The sequence below is a fragment of the Felis catus genome, chromosome B1, assembly GCF_018350175.1.
Source record: "Felis catus isolate Fca126 chromosome B1, F.catus_Fca126_mat1.0, whole genome shotgun sequence".
NCBI classification, from domain to species: Eukaryota; Metazoa; Chordata; class Mammalia; order Carnivora; family Felidae; genus Felis; species Felis catus.
The window spans coordinates 158,629,284-158,635,283 of NC_058371.1; positions in this window are offsets into that span (position 1 = coordinate 158,629,284).

The following is a 6,000-nucleotide window of genomic DNA, read 5'->3' on the forward strand; positions in this document are numbered from 1 at the left end:
TCTTCTTTAAAAAAGTTCTATTCGTGCCTTCTGCCCATTTCTTCACTGGATTATTTGTTTTTCAGGTGTTGAGTTTGGTAAATTCTTTATAGATTTTGGATGCTAACCTTTATTCCAATATGTCATTTGCAAATGTCTTTTCCCATTCTGTTGGTTGCCTTTTAGTTTTGTTGATTCTTTCCTTTGCAGAAAAAGCATTTAACAAAATACAGCATCCTTTCTTAATAAAAACCCTCAAGAAAGTTGGGATAGAAGAAACATACCTAAACATCATAAAAGCCTTGTATGAAAATCCCACAGCTAATATCATCCTCAATGGGGAAAAACTGAGAGCTTTCCCCCTGAGATCAGGAACACGACAGGGATGTCCCCTCTCACCGCTGTTGTTTAACACAGTGTTGTAAATCCTAGCATCAGCAATCAGACAACAAAATGAAATAAAAGGCATCAAAATTGGCAAAGCAGAAGTCAAACTTTCACTTTTCGCAGACGAATGATACTCTACACGGAAAACCTGAAAGACTCCATCAAAAGGCTGCTAGGACTGATACATGAATTCAACAAAGTCACAGGGTACAATATCAATGTACAGAAATCAGTTGCATCTCTATATGCCAATAATGAAGTAACAGAAAGAGAAATCAAGAAATTGATCCCATTTACAATTGCACCAAGAACCATAAAATACCTAGGAATAAACCTAACCAAAGATGTAAAAGATCTGTATGCTGAAAACTATAGAAACTTATGAAGGAAACCAAAGAAGACAGAAAGAAATGGAAAAACATTCCATGCTCATGGGTTGGAAGAACAAATATTATTAAAATGTCAATACTATCCAAAGCAATCTACACATTCAATGCAATCCCAATCAAAATTGAACCAGCATTCTTCTCAAAGCTAGAACAAACAATCCTAAAATTTGTATGGAACCACAAAGACCCTGAATAGCCAAAGTAATATTGAAAAAGAAAACTACTAGCTTGTCTTAAAGGAACTTAGCCATCCCCATATTAGAAAATCAAGGTAGAATCAAGAAACATACCCCACTCCAGTGTAGGGGAACCTGGCAATATTTTGCCTGGAAGGGTTTCAGACTTGATATGGATTGGTGACTGCTACAGTGCCCATTATTTTTCTTTATTCAAAAGAAAGTGGATTTTGTAATTATTTTCTCCCTGACTGAGTGGCACAAAACAAACCTTTATTGTGTTCATGGATTTTGTGGTTCAGAAATTTTGGCTAGAAACAGTGGAGATAGATTCTCTCTACTCAACAATCTTTGGCATCTCAGCTGGAGGACTGAAAGCTAGGGACCATAATTATCTGAAGACTTATTCACCAAGATGTCTGGTAATAATTTCTAGTGGGGACCTTAGCTCTATCTATTGGGTACATCTTAACATGGTCTTCCCATGTGGACTTGGCTTACTCACAACAGAGTGGTCGGGTTCTGCCAGAAGTATTTACTGAGACCATTTTTAAAGATATAATCTGCCATACAGTTTGTGTTGTTTAGGGCCAATTTGGTTTTGTATTTTGAAGTTTTTCTCCAAATCAAGAGAACCCACATCCAAACCTGTTTAAGATGGTAAGATTTTGGACCTTGTGAGATTAATGCTATAACTGGATGATATTGAGGGTTGGGGATAGAGTTGAACATTTTTTGTGTGTTAGGCATTATTAAGTAATTGACGCTATGAGTGAAAACTATATTAACTTGTGCTAACAGATCCAATTGTTTCTCCTTCCCTGTACCCGCAACACTCTGCTATGTAACTTTTCAAAGCTTTCCTAGTGTAGGCGTAGGAAGTATTGATATAATTCCCCTCCCTTGGGCTTGGCCACGTCTCATTTTCTGACCAGGGAATTGTTAGCCAACATGATGCAAACAGAAGCTTAGAATGGTTTCGTACAACAGTATTTGTCCTTGCTATTGCCATCAGCCATCAGCATGAGAAGGACCTGAGTAGGCCTGCTTATAAGAAGATGGCAGATGTGGAGCAGAGCCAAGCTGACCCAGTCATTCCAGATAATCTAGCCTGCTTTCACCCAGAAATGAATTGAGTCCCACCCAAAACTAGCAAAGCTGATTGCTGACCACCTGGAAGCACAAATTTAGTAAACGCTTGTTGTTATGGGACAATGAGACCCTGTATTACTTGTTATGAGACTTTTGTGGCAAAAAATAAACTGATATCCATAGATCAGATACCAAATAACATCTGATGAAAGGTAAAAATGAATGCAACTGTTACATCAGGAAGGCACATCAGGGCTAATTAACTTTTCAGGTTTTCCCATGTACTGTATTTATTGGGCACATGCTTAAGAAGCAGAAACTTACTATTCAGGGTGAAATGGTTACAGGTACACATATCACACTCACATCCTATCAAGCTACAGAGAAGTAGTGAGCATCTGTATGAGACAGCTATTTGTACCAGTAAGCAGAGCCATCCAACAACTTATCTGTAGAATGGAGTTGATGTTAACTAGAATATCAATGATTTTTGCACATCTGCCTATGAAATCAAATTTACATCCTTAACATTTTACTGTAGGAAATTTCCCATTTAAAAATAAGAGACCAATGAAGCACTTTGCAATGAAAGGGCCTATATAGAAAAATGAGAACTGCTTTACAAATGACAAATGAGCCTCAATTGTAGATGCACCTTTGGTTAGAAGACTATGAAAAATAACTATGCATATGTTAATAATAACATACACCATTGTTCCTCATAATTTAGATATATCACAGAAACTGAAGAAACAGTTTTACAATGCCAAGAAAATCTGAATGAAGAGAAAGGAAATCACTTTGTGTGTGTTATTCTCCTACTCAGAGAGATTATTAGGATAATTCAGCGCTACTCTAGGGGGACACATTATTCCTAGTTTGAAACATTCGTCTATTTCAAACAACATTGATTAAATTAGGCACTAAGTAGTAACCTAAATGATAACATTTTCAGACCATCCAAAGCATGTTCTTTAGATGTGTGTCTAAGCTCATGTATATCTTTTCAAAAATCTTTGCATATTCCTTCGGGACTAGGAGAAATCCACTGGCATTAAATTTCCAATCGCTGCTGAAAACCATAAAAAAGAGTCAAGTGGCAATTTCAGACAAATGAATGAGGAGACAGGCTCTGGATTCAGACAGCCAAGTTAGAAGCTCCAACATTAACCACCTGATAACACTGAGCAACTTAACCCCTCTGTGCCTCAATTTTTGAACCTGTAAAATGTGAGTATAGTTGTGCCTACATCATATGATGTAGTGAGGATTGAATTAATATAATGCCTCGCACATGATAAGCACTAAAAAAAATGCAAGCTATTGGTACATCTAAATGTAATCATACAGTTCAGTTGCTTGACCATCTTTGATTATATATTAGAATCATTATGCATATCTATGGAATTAGCAGTATTAGATATTAATCATTAATTCCCTGACATTAAACCCAACGGTATTACTTTTGTCCTGTGTCTCAGTGTAAATTATCTTCCCAAATAGTTATTGCTTTATCTCTAGAAACCTTTCTTGCGTTATTAAGGAATAACATTACCAACTATGTGAAAAAAAAGTTACTCTCACTATAAAGATAAAGGAATTCTCACCTGAGCCCTGATACTACCTTATTGTAGAACTTCTGGCACATCGCTTATCTTTTCCTCAGTGCATGTGAAATGGCGAGGCCTGTACTGGAGACTACAGAGGTTTCTTCTGAATCTAAAACTATAAAACTACTTGCATGTATTTAGAAGAAGCACAGGAGTTAGCATCAGACAAATATGAATGTGAATTCTAGTTTAGTTCCGTGCTCTCTGGGACTCCATCTTTTCCAGGGTTAATATATAAGGTTCTTATAATGACTGATATGTGTAAAGTGCGTGTCAATGAGTGGTACATATGAGCACTGAAACACTGATTGCTAAGGCATGTCATGGTAATAAAGGTCTGAGCTCTAGAATCAGACCTCCTGGGTTTAGATCTCAGCTCTTCCACTTGGAAGCTGACTAAAGTCTTTAAATTCAGTTTCTTAGCTCAGTTTCTTATCACTTTCTCATCTGTAAAATAAGAATAATAATGGAATTTTCTTGAGAGGACTGTTATGATGAGTAAAAGAGATAATGTGCATAGAGAATTCAGTATGATTAATTATTATTCCTCTTCCTATTATTATGATAAATATACATTTATTCCAGAGCTGTTTGTTACTTCTTATGGATTCTCTATTCACATTCTCCTACACTGCTTTTTTTTTTTTTATCAGAGAAATGTCATTCAGTAGTAGATTAAAGGTCAGGAAAAATACAGCAAGGATTAAGAATCCAATGAACACATTTTAATTGGCAACTTGAGGAATAATAATTTTTGCATTCTGCTAGATACATTTTAGAGAAATATACATGATTTTCCCTTTTTCCCTGGCACCTATTTAGCCACATTTGCCTCCCAAATACGCCTCCCACTATGTAGATGTTTGGCATGACATTTTCCATCCAGTGGTATTTTTAGAGGTGATTTTGGCAAAATGCCCACTTAGAGAGATCATGTTCAATGTAAGCAGATGAGCACTGTAAGCATCGAGTCATTTTGTGTGGAGGTTAGAGTCCTCTGTAGAGCAGTGATTAATGCCAGGGTCTATTATAAACCTCAGTGTACCTTTTATGCCCGTAGATAAAAGAAACATCCCTTCATAAGTTTTCTATCCAAAGGCTATCCAGATGGGTGTCAAGTGATACCCTGGTTCCCAGGTCTTCACTAAATACAATTTTACTCATGTATATTTATGACTTTTCTATAAGGTGGGTTCTCTACATGTATTTTTTTCTTCATCTGAAAGGGAACTTTATTTTTCTTTCTCTTCTTTTCAATAAAAGCACATGGTTGATGTTATTTAAAGCCTAATGTCCCACAGTGGACTAGTATATGAGGTCATAAATGGCTCTAGCAGTTATCAAAAGCCTCGGCTTCAACCCGAGCATTTAATCATCTGTAAAAGCCAGTTATAGGCTCATATACTTCCCCTCCGTGAACATTATTCCTCTTATGTGACAAGGGAAAAATATTTTTAAAAAACAGATTAAACAAACCACATCATCCAAAAATTAATAATGAACTACTTTTACCCATCTCATAAGAACTCATAAGTTTCATACTTTTGCTGACTTCTTTCAATATGCATTAATTTTTTAATGTCTGTTCAGTTCTTGGAAGATGGTATGCAATATATAAGTGCTAAGTATTATTAATGGTGTTATGTGAGGTTAGTTTGGAAGCATGAATTAGATGAAGAATAGCATAAAGGAATGTATGATGGGGAAAAGAAACAAGATTTGTGATTAGGCACATGTCAGCTCAGAGAAGATTCCTTCTGAGAAGGGGGGTCTATTTACACTTTCTGAGTTTTGATTGGTCAAAATGGCTTCTTTCATAGATTTAGAAAGGATGTATTATACTGATGCTGGAAATTTGCATAAGGAAGAGTGCCATGCTTCATACACAGGAGGAAGAGGTTACTAACCCACTACTGAGAAAAAAAGCATTTTAAATCATTTGTTAAAAAATAAGAATGATACATTTATAGTCATACAGAATTTCTCAATTACTTCCCATTTCAAACAAGGATGTCCATTATATAGATCACAAATACACACACACACACACACACACACACACACACACTCCCCAGAATCAGCACTGTAGTTGATATGCCCTGGTATAAAAACTTTCTGGACTCTGTGAGGTTTGAAACCATAGTCTATATTTTATAACATAGTTAATTGATCACAAGACACCCTCCAGTGAATAAAACAAAAGTTTTTTAAATCTTATATTTTCTGTACTGCAATAGTGAATTCCACCTCTGCTCCCCTCAATATTTTGTAACTGAACCTCCATCTATTTCAAAATAAATAAGTGTAAGTAATTCTCAAATTCCAGAGCACTGTATGAGCATTGTTTAATTTCTACAATTTAGTGTG